The sequence below is a fragment of the Microcebus murinus genome, chromosome 7 (assembly GCF_040939455.1).
Source record: "Microcebus murinus isolate Inina chromosome 7, M.murinus_Inina_mat1.0, whole genome shotgun sequence".
In the NCBI taxonomy this organism is placed as follows: Eukaryota; Metazoa; Chordata; class Mammalia; order Primates; family Cheirogaleidae; genus Microcebus; species Microcebus murinus.
Window position 1 is genome coordinate 44946520 of NC_134110.1, and position 17191 is coordinate 44963710.

Consider the following 17191-nt stretch of genomic DNA (forward strand, 5'->3'; position numbering starts at 1 on the left):
TATTTATTTTGTTGTTGTTGTTGTTATGAATGCCCTTGGGGTTTTCTTCATAAATTCTTTGCCTATGCTGATATCTAGAAGAGTTTTTCCAACATTTTCATCTAATTTAATAACTTCTTTAGAATCTTGCCAGAGCGGCAGCTCACGCCTATAATCTTAGCACTCTGGGAGGCTGAGGCAGGAGGATCGCTTCAGCTCAGGAGTTCAGGACCAGCCTACGCAAGAGCAAGACCCCATCTTTTAAAAAATAAATAAATAAAAATGTTAAAAATAAAACATAAAACCTTAAATATCCAGGAAGAATAAGAGGAGCCAAAACTCTCTGGGAGTTCACAGTCATCTTTCCTTTAAAAATCCACCAGTGGCCCTATGTGCAAACTCAGACTGAAACCAAACTCACAAGCAGCTTTGACTTAAGTCAGTGAGAATTTTGGGTCAGTCCTTGCCTGACAAATTTGCAGCCACACTCCTGCTTCCAAGCAATAATCTAAATCCTAACCTGTGGCAACTTTAAAATGTTAGTTCCATTATGTCTTAGGCAGCAGAAGCGTGTTAGGGGAGACAAATCAACCCCTCAAATGTGATTTGCTGGCAATTGGCTTTCTCTGGGAGTCTGAAACAAGATCATCAAGTTAGGAACACACCAACCGAAAAGAGACAAAAGCAAACAGATGGAAGCTAAGGGCCAAGGCCACAGAGCAATAGTTGAACTCAATTTCAAGTAACTGTTCAGAACCAATATTAATAACACTCTTTCTCAACTCTGACAGTGGCTTTAATTCATTAAAATAATCCAATTATTCTATTTTTAAAATTCCTATTTTTAAGGTTTTTTGTTTTTCTGTGCTTTATGTAGTCTATCGAACTGCAAAGAGAGTCTCACTTAGGAATCCTCACTTGGCCCACACATATGCAGCATATGTATCTTATTTGTCATGACACATAGCCCAAAGTTGGATACATATGTGTTGACTACTGTGCTATGCAATGTATAAAGACATCCATATTATTTTTTACTCATGGAAATTCCCTTATTTGCCCTTTTTCTGTGTAGCCTGAAAACAGCCCTGCAAAGTAACTGAAAAAGATATCATCACTCCCATTTTACAGGTGAAAAAACTGGAACTTCAAAGGGTTAAGTGACTTGCATGATAAAGGCTACTAGATTCAGTGCCCTGTTGTAGAAAGAAAGAATAAGGTGGAGTCTGGAGCTGAGCAGACCTTGTACTTACCACCTACTTTCCTTCCTCTATTTCTTCATTCCTCCCTTCTCTCCTTTTCTCCAGTAGTCAGTAACTATTGAACTCCTTAAATTAAGCCAGGCATGCGTTAGGTTCAGTTATTGGCTGCCAAATTTGTGGCCATACTCCCTTTGCAATAGTCCAAAAACAATAATTCCAAACCTGGCCAAGACAAACTCGAAATTTTAGTTCCATTTCATCTTCTAAAACCTGATCTTATCTTACATCTTAGGTACTCCAGGTATTTTTGTTGGCTAATATGAATAAACTAAACACATATGCTATTTAATGATATAGTACACATAATTTATACCATAATTGTGTCTGTTGTCGTCACATAAGTATTCCAAGTATCCTTGAAAACAATGATTGAAGGCAACAAAATTTGGAGTAAATGAAAACCTGAGCAGAGTTCCATATATGAGAATGATCCACTAGAGGCTGAAAGGAAGAGACGGTGGTTTCACCCCTGTAGCTCCAGCAAGCCCACCATTCATTCTTTTTAACAGCTTCCCAATCCAACTACTGTTTTTAGATTTCAGCAAAAATGCAGTTTTAACTGTTGTCTGCAATCACATAACCCCAGGCAAGTTTCTGACCCTTCTATCCTTCACGGAGGAAGTGAAGACACATACCCCGTTGCTTCGTTGTATAGGCTGAATGAGACTGTGTCTGAAAGCAATCAGTGTTTTATGATTAATATGATTAGCAGAAGACAATGGGCTAGGAAAATGGGAGATGGAGACAGGAGAAAAAAGAGGCAGCAGAATGGGGAAACTAAAAAAAAAAAAATGCATTTGTAAGTCAATTACAGATTTTCACTTTTGGTTTCTCCTAGAAAGGAGAAAAATTAGTCTTTTCCAGAGAGTGCAGAAAGATATGCCACTTCTGCCAGATGTTAACCAGAAAAAAAGTGGGAGAGAGGGAAGGACAGGGTAAGGATTGGAATGTCCAATAGTCACTATGGAGCTAAATGAAATTTGAGGCATTCCATATTTATAACCTTTAATAAGTGAATGAGCATGGTTAGACAAAATGCATACAGATATGCTTCAATTTACCAAATGGATGCAATTGTTGAAACATTTTCTCACAGTCTATTTCACGGAATGTTCTGTGGAGCACAGTTTGCTGAGTTATAGCTGTAAAAAGATGAAAATGACAAGAACTCCAGACAAAATATAGTTAAATTTCTCACATTCACATAGTAATTTACAGTTTATCAAATGACATAATGTCAATACATGATATTTTGGTCTCACTGTCCCTTGAATTTCACATAATTCCACACTGTCCTCCCTTAAAGTAGCTCATGAGCCATGTAAACAACAGCAGAATCCTTTCTTGATCTCATTCTTTTCAGTCCTATTTTCTCTCCTTTTTCTTAAAGACTGGATACAAGGCTGAAAGGAAAGCCACCTTCTTCCTGGACCCCACCCAGGTCCACTTTCCTTTCTTTCAGTAAGATCCTAGACAAGGGGAGTGCTGGATTGTAGCTAGTTATTAACTCAACTGATGGGGCAGGGAAAACAAACCAGGACTACCTATATACAAGGTAAACCTCAGTTAGATTAATGTGTCAGTTTCACTCTAGCTGCTGGACAAGAGATGAAAACAAAAGAGGAATTATATTCTGTGACTTTATATTAATATCATGGACATTTCTCATCCCTGGTTTCTCTGATTAAAAAAAAAAAAAAACAGGTAAAAAAAAAATCATCTGGTGACCCCGCCATCATTTTCACTAATATGGCATCTATATGTGGGAGAAACTATCAGATTTTTTTGGCCTCTCAGCATCTCTTTCTTTTGGAGAACCATGCCTTCCCATAACTCTCGGTCTACATGATTTGAAATGGATAAACTCCATTTCCCTGGATCAGGGAGGACACACAGGCCGAGAACTCTATCCTTGGGTCAAAGGGTTCAGTTGAGGGATGGGTACGTGACATCAGCAGGTCAATGAATGTTGACCCTCAGGACTTGTGCTGAAACTCTCAGGAAAGAAGAGCTCTTTGTTCTCTTGGGTCATGATCTCTAGCTGTGAGAATGAGGGAAGCCTAGAAATGCTGGGGACCATGTTATCCACTACATTAGAAGTGGTTTCCTGAATCCAAAACTGAGGAAGGCAGGGTCAAGACAGACAGACAGAAAACTAGGCAATTTCTTTTTTTTTTTTTTTTTTTTTGAGACAGAGTCTCACTTTGTTCCCCAGGCTAGAGTGAGTGTCGTGGCGTCAGCCTAGCTCACAGCAACCTCAGACTCCTGGGCTCAAGCGATCCTCCTGCCTCAGCCTCCCAAGTAGCTGGGACTACAGGCATACACCACCATGCCCGGCTAATTTTTTCTCTATATATTAGTTGGCCAATTAATTTCTTTCTATTTATAGTAGAGACGGGGTCTCACTCTTGCTCAGGCTGGTTTGGAACTCCTGACCTCCAGCGATCCACCCGCCTCAGCCTCCCAGAGTGCTAGGATTACAGGCGTGAGCCACCGCGCCAGGCCTAGGCAATTTCTTGATGGCAACATTTACGCTACTAGATCTAGCCCTCCTGAAGCTAGAAATACTTCTGAAGTTTTAAGTTTTTGAGACAGTAAATCCCTTTTTAGAGAAATTTGATTTGGGACTCTAGCTAAGTGGATTTTGATTAATATATTTTAGGAGTCTAAATCTTTATAAAAAAAACTTTATGTATAATTTTACCATTTTTGCCAAAGATGATTGGAAAGAGAAAACTGCCCTCTTTAGAAACTTAATATACAATATAATTTTTAATAAAATTCTTGACTTGGAAAAATAATTTGACTGTCATTTTAGAAATTGTGCATTTTCTCCAATTTTTAAAAGTCTTGGCCTAAAAATATTCATTATAATTTCTTATTTAAAAAATATCTGTTGCATATAGTTATGTACAAAATTTTCTCAATTATGTCTATTTATATATTTGTTTACTCTCTTTTTTCAATCAATTATATCATAGGTGTGTCCGTCTTATTAATCTTTACAATGAAGCAACTTTGGGGTTATTGATTTACTCTTTTTTTTTGTTTTTCTGCTTCATTTATTTCTGCTTTTAAATTTTTCATTTCTTTCCTTCTACTTGTTTTGTGTTTAAACTGATGGGTTTTTCCCTAAAGCTAAAAATTTCCTGCTAGTACTGTTTTAGATTTTTTTATATGTAAAAATTTCATGTTTCGTTTTTTAAATATTTTCTGAACTCCATAATGACTACTATTTATTTAATCAATGAGTAATAAAGAAGTTTAATTTGTTTAAATTCGTTTTGCTTTCCAATCATATCTGGTAATTTTTTAGTTTTCTTTTTGTTGTTTTCTAATTGAATTGTAGTTATAGAAAGAAGTCAAGATATTACTATTGATACTTAGGTTTTCACTAAGACATGCTTTGGAGGCTAACACATGATAGGTTTTGGCAAATAATCAATATATTTTCATACAAAAAAGCATATTTGCTGATTGTTAAGTACAGAGTTTGATATCAAGTCATTTGAGCAAGCTCATTAGTTGTGCTTTTTAGCTCTTCTATATTCCTCTTAATTTTTATTTTGGCTTGATTAATTCATTCACTCATTTATTTATTCAACAAATATTCATTAAGTGACCAATGCATGTAAAGTACTACTTTAGAACTTCAGGATACAGTAAAACAACAACAACAACAAAAATAATTGTTCTTGTCATCAGGAAGCTTAATTTCCCCAAGGGGAAGAGCCTGATAATTTAAAAGGGAGGGAAGGAAGAAAGGAATGAAGGGAACAGGGAAGGAGGGAAAGAATAAAGAAGTAAATAGAATTTCAGGTGGTGACAAGTACTAGGAAAAAAATAAAGCAGGCAAAGGATGCAGAGTGCAAGAGTGGGCAAGAGCAGGGAGGTGCTCTCAGCGGGGAGGCAAGGAAGGGGTCACCAGGAGGCTATATTTGAGTAAAGTCTCCAGGAAGCGAGGGTGCAAAGCACGTGGGTACCCGAAGTTAGAGCAATTATCCAGTACAAGTGTCCTAAAGTGGGAGTGTGCCTGGTATGATCAACCAACATGAGGGAGCCAGTGAAGCTACAGTGGAATTAGAAGAGGAGAGAGCAGGGGATGACAAGTTCAATGAGGAAGGCTCTGTGTTGGGGATGGGGGGAGCGGATATCATGTGAGGTCTTTGCTATTTTAAAAACTTTGGCTTTTATTCTGAGTAAGGTGAAAAGTCACTGGAGGGATGTGGAGTGATAAATATGAATATGATCATAACCAAGTTATTCTGATTTTTTTTTTCTTGAGAACCAGCTCTAAGAGACAGAGGGAGGAGAAGCAGGGAGAACAGTGAAAAAAGATACAGTAGCAGGTGACTGAAATGTGCTTGTAAAAAAACTACTGTGGTCTGGACCGGAATGGTATCAGTGGATGTGGTAAGATGAATGGATTCTGAATATGGTTTGGCAATGTTGCTGGCAAGATTTGCTGACAGAGTAGACTTCCAAGTATGAAAAATAAAGGAGTAAAAAAAACGACTCCAAGAATTCTTGGTCTGAGGTACTAGAAAACATGAGTTGCCAATTTTGAAAAGGGACATAATGAAGAAGAAGCCAATTTGGGCTAGGAAGATCAAAAACTCAATTTGTGATGCTAAAATTGAATAGCTGTTAGATCCACCCAAGTAGAGATGTCAAGAAGCAGATTGGACCTATCAGTTCGGAAGTCAGGAGAGAAATTTGGATAGGAGATGTAAATTTGGGCATCAGTAAAGTAAGCAGAAAACCAGAAGAATGTGATGCCTGGCAGTGAAGGATGAGTGAATGATCAGTTTATGAAATTCTAGAGTTAGGTCAAGTAAGATATGGAGTGAGAATTAATGTCAGTAGTTGTGATGAACTGATGGGTGCAAGGTGATCTCATATGTTTCAATATGATTGTGGGTCTTTCTCCACTGTCATCTTTTGTGTATATTTGTGTATATTATTATCTATACATAGATTTAAAATGTTATGCTTTCCTAGCAAATTCTTTTCATCTCTCTGTTACAGCTATGTCCCTAAAGTGTTTTACCCTCTTCAAATTCTATAGGCCTAATAATGACATGACTATATTGGATTTTTTTAAATACTAATTTCCTAGTATATCTTTTGACATCTTTTAGTTTGTACCACTCTATGTTTCTTTTACATTTACCTCTTATAAGAAGAATCCATTTGAATTTTAAAATCCAATCTGAGAATCACTATAACTTAAGCTTTGATGTTAGTCTACTTAGAAAAATTAAAGATATATTTTATTTCAACCATATAACATCATGCTCTCTATTTATTATGATTTTTGTATTTGTTTTCTTTTTCCTTTTTTTCTGATATTCATTGAATTAATCAAGTTTTCTTTGGTTCAATTTTTCTTCTTTTCTGGCCTTGGAGTGTGCATACTATTTCTGTTATTTTAGCAGTTTTTTGCACCTGTCCTTGACTTAACATAATCTAAAGTTAATCTCTTCCCTTTTCTCTTAACACTAAAAAGACTTAGAAAACTTTCAGTCTTATCAAGCCTTTCTTTGTTATATGCATTGGTTTTCTACTATTTTACTTCCATCTTGCTTTTACACCCTCCAAATGAATCATTATTACTTTTATTTTTTTATATACAGCCATTGCCATTTAGATTTGTCCACAGTATTATCTCTTGTGTGTGTGTGTGTGGGGGGGGTTGTTCACCTAACTTCCTGTATTGCTCTTCTTCCTTCTTTCTTTACTTTTCTTTTATCTAAAGTTCATTATGCCAGTTATCAGTTTGTTGCTTCTGAGATTGAAATTCACCCTTCAATATTTGCCCTGTGATAATGGAAGCAACTCCTTTAAGCACTGCTTCTGTACCATGAGTCTGCTGTGACACTTTCTCAGTAGAGGGTATGGAGAGGCATTGCTGTAGGAAGGGGTGCACCTGCTGTTTCTGGATGCACCACTAATCAGTAGTGAGGGTACGAGGACATTCAGCGGTGATTGGCCCCAGCCACACACCCAGAACATCCAGTCTCTTGGCAACCTCGTAGCTGCAGGGTGGCCTGGTGATCACCTTTCATGGTCCTCTCAACACAGATACTGTGAACTCTGCCTACACTGGCATGCAACCTGCTCTGTGCGCACCTCCTCCCTGGAGGTTTGTCTCTTACAGCCTTGGTAACCCTGTGGCCTGCAGTCCAGGCTTCTCGTGCTCTCTGGTGCCCTTACCTCCACTGCCTGACCCAGCTGTGGGAGATTTGACTGATGCAGCCCTCCTGATGAGGCAGTCCTCACAACAGGAAGACACAGCTTCAGATCTCCTGCCCACACCAGTACCCACTGCACGGCCGCATGCTGGCCACCACCTGCAGCGTGCCTGCAGCTTGCCTACGCACTAGGGAGTCCAGTGGGTACACGCCTTTTAAACTCTAGCCACTTTTAAGCTTTTTAGTGGCTTTTAAGCAAGAACTTCATTTGAAGTTCATTTGAAGTTCCTGGTATTTGTTGGGTCTGCTGATTCTCATGGTGAATTTTTTCCTCAATTGTTTTGTAAGTTTTCATTGTACATTTTTCTTCAGACAGGATTTATCTGTAAAAATACTATCTTTCATGATGGAGAGTACATCTTTCAGTAGAAAAGTTTGGCCTTTTCTTCTGCCAGAACCATTTTTATATTAACTGGCCATCGTGGAATTCTCAGACCATGCAGTACAATATCTCATCCAGTGAGACATGTGAATGGCTGAAGTGACCAGAGGAACTTTGTTCCCACTCAGAGTCCAAGCCAAGAGGGACAAACTTCCTTGTTATCTCTCTGTGACAGTGGGTCATTTTTTTCTAGTCTACACTTTCACTAAAATTATAGCCCTTATAGGGTCCAGGCTTAAACAATGTTCTAGTTATGATCTTTCGTCCAATGTGAGCATATTTTCTTGTGAGCCAGTGTGCACGCCTAGCACCCTACGTTACTATTATAAGACCAACTACCAGCCCCTAGAACTTCCACAGTTCTGTGATATCAACTCCCTATTTTATAGCTCTCTTGGCACCTGATGTCTTCCCTTGCTTATTGATAATCTAAGCTATGCTTTCAAAAAGACATTGTCTATATTTTATCTAGCATTATGAGATGTTTTTGTTAGGAGAGTTTCAGGTTATCTATTCTACCATGTTTCCAGATTTTAAAAAATTGTAATTATTATTTTAAAAATGTTTTCCACAATAAACTGTAGGTTGCCCTCTTTCTGACACAAACAGCTGTCGAAAAGCTGTATTGCAACTGGCATGATAATTGGAGAAGGAGAAATATAATTTTCTTATTGATCATTCTTTGTTTCCCAGTGTACTTCTGTTAAGCAAAAAGTGTTTAAGAGCAGAGAACATAATTTTATTTGAGCCTCTGAGTCATTTTAATTAGTCAATGTTTTCAAAGTGCTTTTTGAGATGAAATCTTTATTCATCAGCAAATCCAAGGTTTTTTTTTATGTTATCATTATGATGGCTCCTTTTAAAGATGCTAATTGGCCCACCTGCCATGAAAGAACAATTTCACCTTTGCATTAATGAATAGAAACAACATACCTAGGCATCCTATTTATTAATTCACATGTTAAAACTTCATAGGCACGAAATATATACTTTTACCTGTTACAATAGCAATGAGAATTCAATGAAGGAGAATATTTTGGCAATGCTATGCACCTCCATAAAATAGAATGTTGCCTGTGTGGGAGCCATGAGAGAAAAGCCATTATTCTCATTGTTTCCATAGCATTGTTTCTATATATATGGGAAACATTCCCATATTTCTCAGCAGTATAGACCTTGCTGAAGTAGTCCATTCTCAACACCTGTCCTAGGAATATTTGCTTTATGCTATTTCTATAGAGGGAAAGAATTAATAAATTATATTTTTAGCATTTAAATAAAAGCTGACTCCAAAATCATAAATTCAAACAGAATATCAAAAGCCAGGCTTAAAGAACATGAGAAATATTTAGCAATCTAAAGAGCAATGAAAGGAAGGTTTCTTTCAGGTTCTTTTTTGGCATGCAAAGAAAAAATATTACGGTTTCTGTAATGCTATCCAAATATCCCTTGGCATTATTTTTCTAACTTGTATTTTTATTCATGCTGTATTTCATTGGATATCAGATATCTGATATGGCATTTGAAGTGACTTATTTTTTTTTCCAGATTTTTAATAAATCTTCATTACAGAATCAAAACTATTTGGAAATCAACATTAATAGCCCTCTCATCTGAGAAAAGTGAGAAGACTATAAAAATCTAGTATAGAAATCCGAGTATACCAGAGCTCTTATAAACCTTAAATCAAAAAAAAACTTTTTAATGACACTGTGAAAAAGAGTTGTTCCTAAAATGTATTTTAGAAATAAATTCAATCCAAATGATTCTTTTTCAAATATTAGTTTTAAGCCTTTGTTCCATAATAAAATAGTCTGGTATATGAACAGTTCACTAGTGGCAAGCATTTGGGGATGCCATGTGACCTCTTTGTGGGCCAAGGTACCCTAGAGTGGACTGAAGTACTCATTCATTAAAGTGGCACCCCAGGATCAAAAGAGCTAAGGGAGCACTGAAAAACTCCTAAATTATTATCAGCAACCATTTTCTATCCCAGGGTAATCTGTCCGGTTCATATATAGAATGAGTCCACCAGAAATTTTTGAAAATCCAATGACATATAATTTTAAGAATCTGGCTTCTAAACAAAAGTCATCTTGATTAATTTCAAAATTAACCAGGTTGGCTTATGAGTTTGCATCCTATTCTATTATTCAGTTTATCCGCTATGTCTAAACAAGGAACTTATAACATCTGGGCAAAGAAATTTTCTATCATCAAGGAAGTTGATTGGAAGCATTTTAGGGGACTGCAGATGTGTCTTAATTTAAGACTTGGACGTTTACCATCTTTACAAATTGTATTAGTGGTGGATAAGTAAGAGGTGACTATGACACGTTCTCTGCTCTCAATAGTCCCAAGTCAGAGAGGAAGCAGACATGTGATCTACAGTTATAAACCAGTGAATTAGTACTGTGACAGAACATTCTTCTAAGTGCCTAGAAGGCAAAATGGAGACAGACATCAACTCCACTTGGGAAGCTCAGAGAAGACTTCCAGAGGAGGTGTTTGCACTAAGATTGAAAGATGAATTCTCCAGAGTTCTCCAGATAGACAAGGTTAGCAAGGAGAATCCTAGCAGAGACATGAAAACTGATGGTTTGAGGGAACCGTGTATGTTCAGCATGACTGGCGCATTAAGTATACACATGGAGGCAGTGGAATTGAGGTTCCAAAGACACACATACATTTATTCACGCTTTAATATTTAAGTCATTTTAAAAAATTACAAATAAAAATAATACTTTTGATACATTGAGTTAAATCAGAAATATATGGAGATAGATATATAGCATATTATTAAAATTAATTTCACCTGTTTCATGCTGCTCCTATTTGTGGCTTGCATTATATATTTATATGTCTTTATTGAGCAGTACTCTGACTATGGGCTTTTCATTTCTATATCCTCTGTGCCTAAGAGTGCCTGTCACATAGTTTATGCCACACACTTTGGAAAGGAGCAAAAGGAAACAGAAGGGCCACCACAGACTCTGTAATGCATGAAGGATAGTTGTTATCAAATTATTTCTCTCTGAATAGTGGTGCTCTTAAAATTAGATATTAGTGGTAACTTACTACTGATATACGATAATAGTCTCCTCTCAGTTTTGGTGAGCAGAGGTCAAATGAAAGGATTTTCTTAAACTAGTATTTTTTGCTCATGAATTTTTAATTAACCTCTGTTACCAGTTGCTGCTTTTGTGCTATATAATAAATAAGCAAGCAGTTCGTATAATCAATGGGAAAGATGGAAAACAGCCCCCATCCATCAAACACTGAGAGCTTCTCCAGAAACAGTATTCTGGGCCCCTCTGCAACTTATTTCCAAACTTCTTCCATTCCAGTTTGGTTTACTCTTAGCTTCTTGGATTGCCTGCTTTGTTTTGGATCTTCTTCTGCTATTTGGACAGAAGTCAATATATGGCTTTGCTAGCCTTGATATTTGATGCTACTATAGATTTTGGTTCTGTCTTCCCCTTCTGGTCTTGGGTCAGGGGAATCATATCCCAGTTTTTGCCTCTTGTCCCTCCTGACTAATCCTAAATTGTGCCCACAGAAACATACTGTGTTAGACCAAGAAGGCATTATTGCCTTGAGCTCTTTGACTTTGAGCTGTATGAATTATTCCTAATGAAAACAGCATCACTTCCCATAGTCCACAGTCCACTGGATACCACAGATGACCATTTTCGTACTTTCTACAAGAAGTGGGGAAAGTTTCTTCCTGAAAATTCATGGTGGTTAAGAGCTAGGGGAAATTATTGAGACTCTAAGTAGTAACCTGATTGCTGGTAGAAGAGTGAGACACTAAAGAAGAGTAATATGACACAGGATGCATAAACTAAAAACTGAGAAGTATCACTTCCCTGGTTTCTTTAATTCAGTTTAACTCTGATTCTCTATCCCATCCACCCTGGCTGGCATAATATTCAGTCTCAAGGATCTCCTTGTCTCCTAGGTTTTCATCAGAGTAAACAATGGCAAAAAAAAAAAAAAAAAAGCAACAACGAAAGCAAACAACAACAACAACAAAAAACCAAAGATGGCTTTTTAGTCTTCAATCTATGTGACAGCCACTGATGTCTCAGAGTCCACGCCCACAGCAGTCCTCTAATCTCTAATGGTTGTTAAGTCCCATGCCACTCATGGGTCTGAAAACTCTTTCTAAGGCTTGGAACATTCACAATATAGGTCCCATCTCACTAGACACTCATCATAGTCTTCACATCCAAGTTTTTGTGTCCTCTTCAGGGCATCCATAGAGCAGTATGTAGTATAGAGATCCTGACTATTCTCAAGACACATAAATATTTCTCCTTTTTCCAAAGCCTTTGCCCTCTCACCTCTCAATCTAGGAGTAATCTTTTAATTATAAATGCCCATAGGATTTTACAAAGGACAGGAAAAGTTATTGACTTTAGGTTGCTTTTTCTAAGGCTCTGGCTCCTAGTGGACACAGGAAGCAAGATAAAAAGCAAGAAAAAACACAAATGGGTGTTTTAACCAATTAATGTGGAATAAGCACTGTAAAAACCATAGGTTTAAATAATGGTGCCCTTGTTTTTTACTCTATCTCCAGTAGCTAGTACATTACTTGGCTGATAAATATAGATTATATAAATGAATGAATGAGCATTCAACAGAATTTACACTGACTTCATCTTTCCTAAGATACACCAAATTTACTCGGTCTCCGTCACTTTCTCAAGATGCCCATGTAAATTGGTGTATCAATATTGCAACTACCTCAACATCAAAGAAGCAGACCTTGTAGTCATGGTCTGAACCTTCAGTGGCACACACATAAGACAAGCAAAATGTAATCCTATATATTTCAAACATCTTTTTTATCAAGCAGAAAGTTCATAGACTTATTTTTTCTCCACTTCTGTATGAGGAACTTTAATGGCAAGACTGCTAAGTCTCCTACCAATTCTAACATGGCAAGAGTCTACTAATTACTGGTAGGCAAAACAAAAACAACAACAAAAAACCTCGTACAAAATCAGCTTCCATTTATAGAAAAATAAATAGAAAGATAAGACAGAAGGTGGGTGAGGTTCTGATGCCTTCAACGTGTCCCCAGGTTGACAGAATTCAATTTTTTGCTTCATCTAACAAAAAATGATCTGCATTCATTGCTATCTTCTCTCCTTCCATCCATCTCCATCCCTCTTAAATATAAGAAATATAGGAAATGTTTTTAACCCCTTTTTGAAAGCTCTTTTGACCATGTTTGGGATCTGTATTAGTCAGCTTTGTTGTAGTAACAAACCCCCAAATCTTTGGGACTTACAACCTCAAAAATGTACTTCTCAGGCACATGCATATCATCGGTGGGCCAACTATAACTTGCTCTAGGTTGCAGCTCTACTCTGCAAGTTTTATCATTCCAGGTTGCAGGCAGAGAGAGCAGACCCCAGGCAGAGCACATCGTCTTCACAGCAAAACGGAAGAACAAGAGAGCTGATGATATATATTGAGTCGACTCATATTCTACTGACCAAAGCATGTCAGGTTGCTAAGCCCAGAGTCAATGGGATGGTGATGTCTAATCATCTTACAGGGAAGAGGGAGTGAATAAATTTGCATAGTAATACATTTTGCCATAGGATCCTTCTTGCTTTCTTGGGAAGGCCCCTCCATCAATGATTTTCTGGATTGCATATCTTTAACTTCTCTCGCTACTCAGTCTCTTCTCTCCATATGTAAGCAAGTTTAAGTCCCTTCCATTAAAATAAACTCATCCTTCAAATACAAATTCCCTCTATTTAGCACCCAATTACTCTTCTTCTTCCCAAGATTCTTGAAAGAGGAGTCAAAGTCTACTGCCTCTATTCCTTCTTCAACACATTGCATTGTGGCATTTCCCACCCTACCCACAAAACCTTAAAGTAGCTATTGCTGGGGTTACCGATATCTTCTTTGTTGCTAAATCCAAAGAGCACTTTTTCAGTCTTCATCTGCCTTGACCTCTTTGCGAAGACAGAATGCTATTGGCCACCGTTGAGAATCTCACTGCAGTTGGTAACTCTACGTGCTCTTCTAGTTTGATTCCTATCCTATGGTTGCAAACTCTAAGTATCCTTTGAAAACTCCTTTTCTTCCTATTGTAAGTTTATGGGGACCCAATAAATAGTCCCCTCTTTTCGTGCATCAGTTTGGAGCCAACTAGGATATAGGCAGGGAAGTCAGGCAACAAGTGGAGATAAAAATGTAAGCTGTACTTATTGATAAAAGCTATATTAGAGATGTGGTTTAGATGTGCAGCAACAATGAGCTTCCTAAAATTGAAACTGGTAGACAGACATACCTACTGAGTGCCAGGCAGTGGTGAACTCTCATAGGCCTCCCCATGGGGCAGGCATTTTTAAATTGGTTTTTGAAGAACTCTCTGTAGGGAGGCAAGTACCAAAGGAGACAAGAAAGGACTGAGCCTTCCCTGCTCTGGAAGGACAGTTCCTCCTTTCGAACTTGCCAATCTGATAAGAAACTCCTCTAGTCTCTAATTGACAGGGCAGCGAAAGGTCAAGCCTGTTACTCTAATGGAATTCCCTCACTGCATAAATATAAGCCAGAAAGAAGCACATCCTCTTCTCACCCCACCTTCTTTCCCCAACAGCACCCAATTTTTTTAACATCAGTGTGCCCTCAGTGGACTCATTTGCTAGGGCCACCATAAAAATATACCACAGACTGGGTATCTTCAATAATGGAAATTTATTTCCTCGCAGTTCTGGAGGCTGAAAGTCCAAGACCAAAGTGTCCAAAGATGCGATTTGGTTTCTCGTGAAGATTCTCTGTTTGGCTTACAGATGGAAGCCTTCTTGCTGTGTCCTCACATGGCCCTTTCTCTGTGTGTGCACATCCCTGATCTCTCTCTCTCTTCTTAGGAGGACACCAGTCATATTGGATTAGGGCCCACCCTAATGGCCTCATTTTAAGTTAATTACTCTTCAAAGGCTCTATCTCCAAATATAACACATACTGAGGTGCTAGGTGTTAAGGGCTTCGTCATATGAATTTAGCAGGGGTTTGGTAAAGGGCAATTCAGTCCATAACACAAATATTTCATTTACTGTTGTCTTCTTAACTGTATCTACATGTTTTCTGCAGCTCTAACCTATTCATCTGGCTTCAACTCTCACCCGGACACTGATAGCTCTAATAACATGAATTGATGCCCTTTGGGGGTCAGGGATGTTTAAGGAGCAATGAGTGTAAGAAGATACAGTCAGGAAGGAAGACAATGGCAGGAACAGTGAGCTTTCTGAAATCCAATCCATCATCAGACCCTAGACATGAGCCCAAAGGAAAACGGAGCTATAAATAAAAAGTAAAGGAGCAATTCTATGGAATCTTTGTGAAACTTCAGGCACAAGCAGTCTGGATAGTACCATTCCAGACACTTTGGTCCTCCTGGGTTGGAGACAGTCTTCCCATTTCTTTGATGGACATGGAGTGCCCTGAGGATGATGAGAAGCATGTTGTCAATGGCACCTCAAAGCTTTGGGGTGCCCCAATGTGGCAGGTCAGCAAAGAAGCAGCATTACCAGGAGAGGCGGAACGAAGCAGGTCCATCTCTTGTGAGACCTTGTGGGGAATCTCAGAAAACCTAAAGGAGATTTGGAGCATAGACGTGAGGTACCACAGAAATGCAAGAGGGTGACATGAGCAGAAAATTGGGGTTTGAATTTTAATGTCACTGTTCTTGCTCATGTTTGGGGTGAGACCTGAAAAGACACAGATTATAGTGAAATGGCACAAGGACCCTGCAGTACCACCCTTAGTGTCTTACTGCCTCCTAGGAAAAGTTACCTGGAGTGATCAGAGCTCACCCCCGCTGCTTCTTCCAAGTCCTCGACAATCTGCCTTTTGTAATGAATTTCCTTCCCTGTCTTGCCATGTGGTTATGACTTCTAATTTTTCCTTCAAAACTCTGTTCAGACATCATCTGGTTTGGGAAATGTTTACTGAGTCTTCCTAAATTTATTCTTTCCTTCTGGTCTGACCTTCTATACCTTTTCTTCTCTTATTGTCTCTGAATGACTCCCCCCTTTACAGGGACCGTCCATGAAAAGGAACAGCCCTCTGCTCTGAACTCTTAGCTTTCCAATCAGGGACCAGCACTTACACAGCAGTGCAGTTTGCAATAATGAGTTGTTGAAGTGAGCTGAAGAGGACTGAACACAAGAATCTAGAGAGTTCCATTTACTTGCTTTTCTGAAAGCTATCATGAAAGTAAAAAAATTGAAAATTAAAAAGTAAAAGAAAATCCAAATATTTATATGGTCCAGATGGAAAGATTTTTTTATGCACATGCGTGTGTGTGTGTGTGTGTGTGTGTGTGTGTATTCACACACACATACATATATTCATTGATGTTAGGCAAAGCTCTGGCCTTTGAACAGATAAATGTTGGAAAAATATTAGAGAATAAGAAGCCCTTCTCCCTATTTCCCATACAACAATATAGCTAAGGGGACTGCCTAACGGGCACCATTGGTTTTCACATGGCAAAGATGATAAATTCTAGAGCACAGTGAAAAGAGAGTGATGTACAGACCTATCCCGTGAGAGTCACTCATTTGGCTTTTATATAAGGGGTGCTCACTTGCTGGGAGGGAGCATTATCCTCCATTGTTTCATGATTTCATATGGTGGCATCTCCACTTTGTCATACTCCTGGCCGCCCTCCCCAGGAGAGAAGAAATTGAACTAACTGAGGAGTTTGGGAGACGGAACAGGTCAACTCTATTCCTTAAGAGCTATGGAGCAGGCTCTTCCTCTGAGAGGGGAGGCCTCTCTTGGACCAATAGTAAATGTGATTAAGTGGGTAGGTATCTAATTCTGGGGTTCAGCACTAGGAAGCAACATCTTCCAATCTAGCTGCAGAACCCATCCCCCAAAACTCCAACACTGCTATGTCATGTTCACTGTGACAGCCATTGAGAGAATACAAATCACAACATAAGTTATGGTCCCTTCACTCAAGAAACTTATGGTTCATGGCAGAGACCAGGCACATAAAACACATAATTAGAATATAATGTGGTGAGTAATGACTGAGATGCACACTGGGCATTATGTGAGCACAGGAGGACGACACTTAATTCAGCTGGGGATGGGCGGGGGGATGGAGGAGGTTTGTCAAGGAGAGCTAAAGCAGCAAGCTGAGTTTCAAATGACAATTAAAAATTAGCCATAAGATAGCAAATAACAACCACCCTTTATTGACCACTTACCACGTTCCAGGATATAGTAAGAGCTTTACATAACTTATCTCCTTTCATCCTCACAACAGTCTGTGA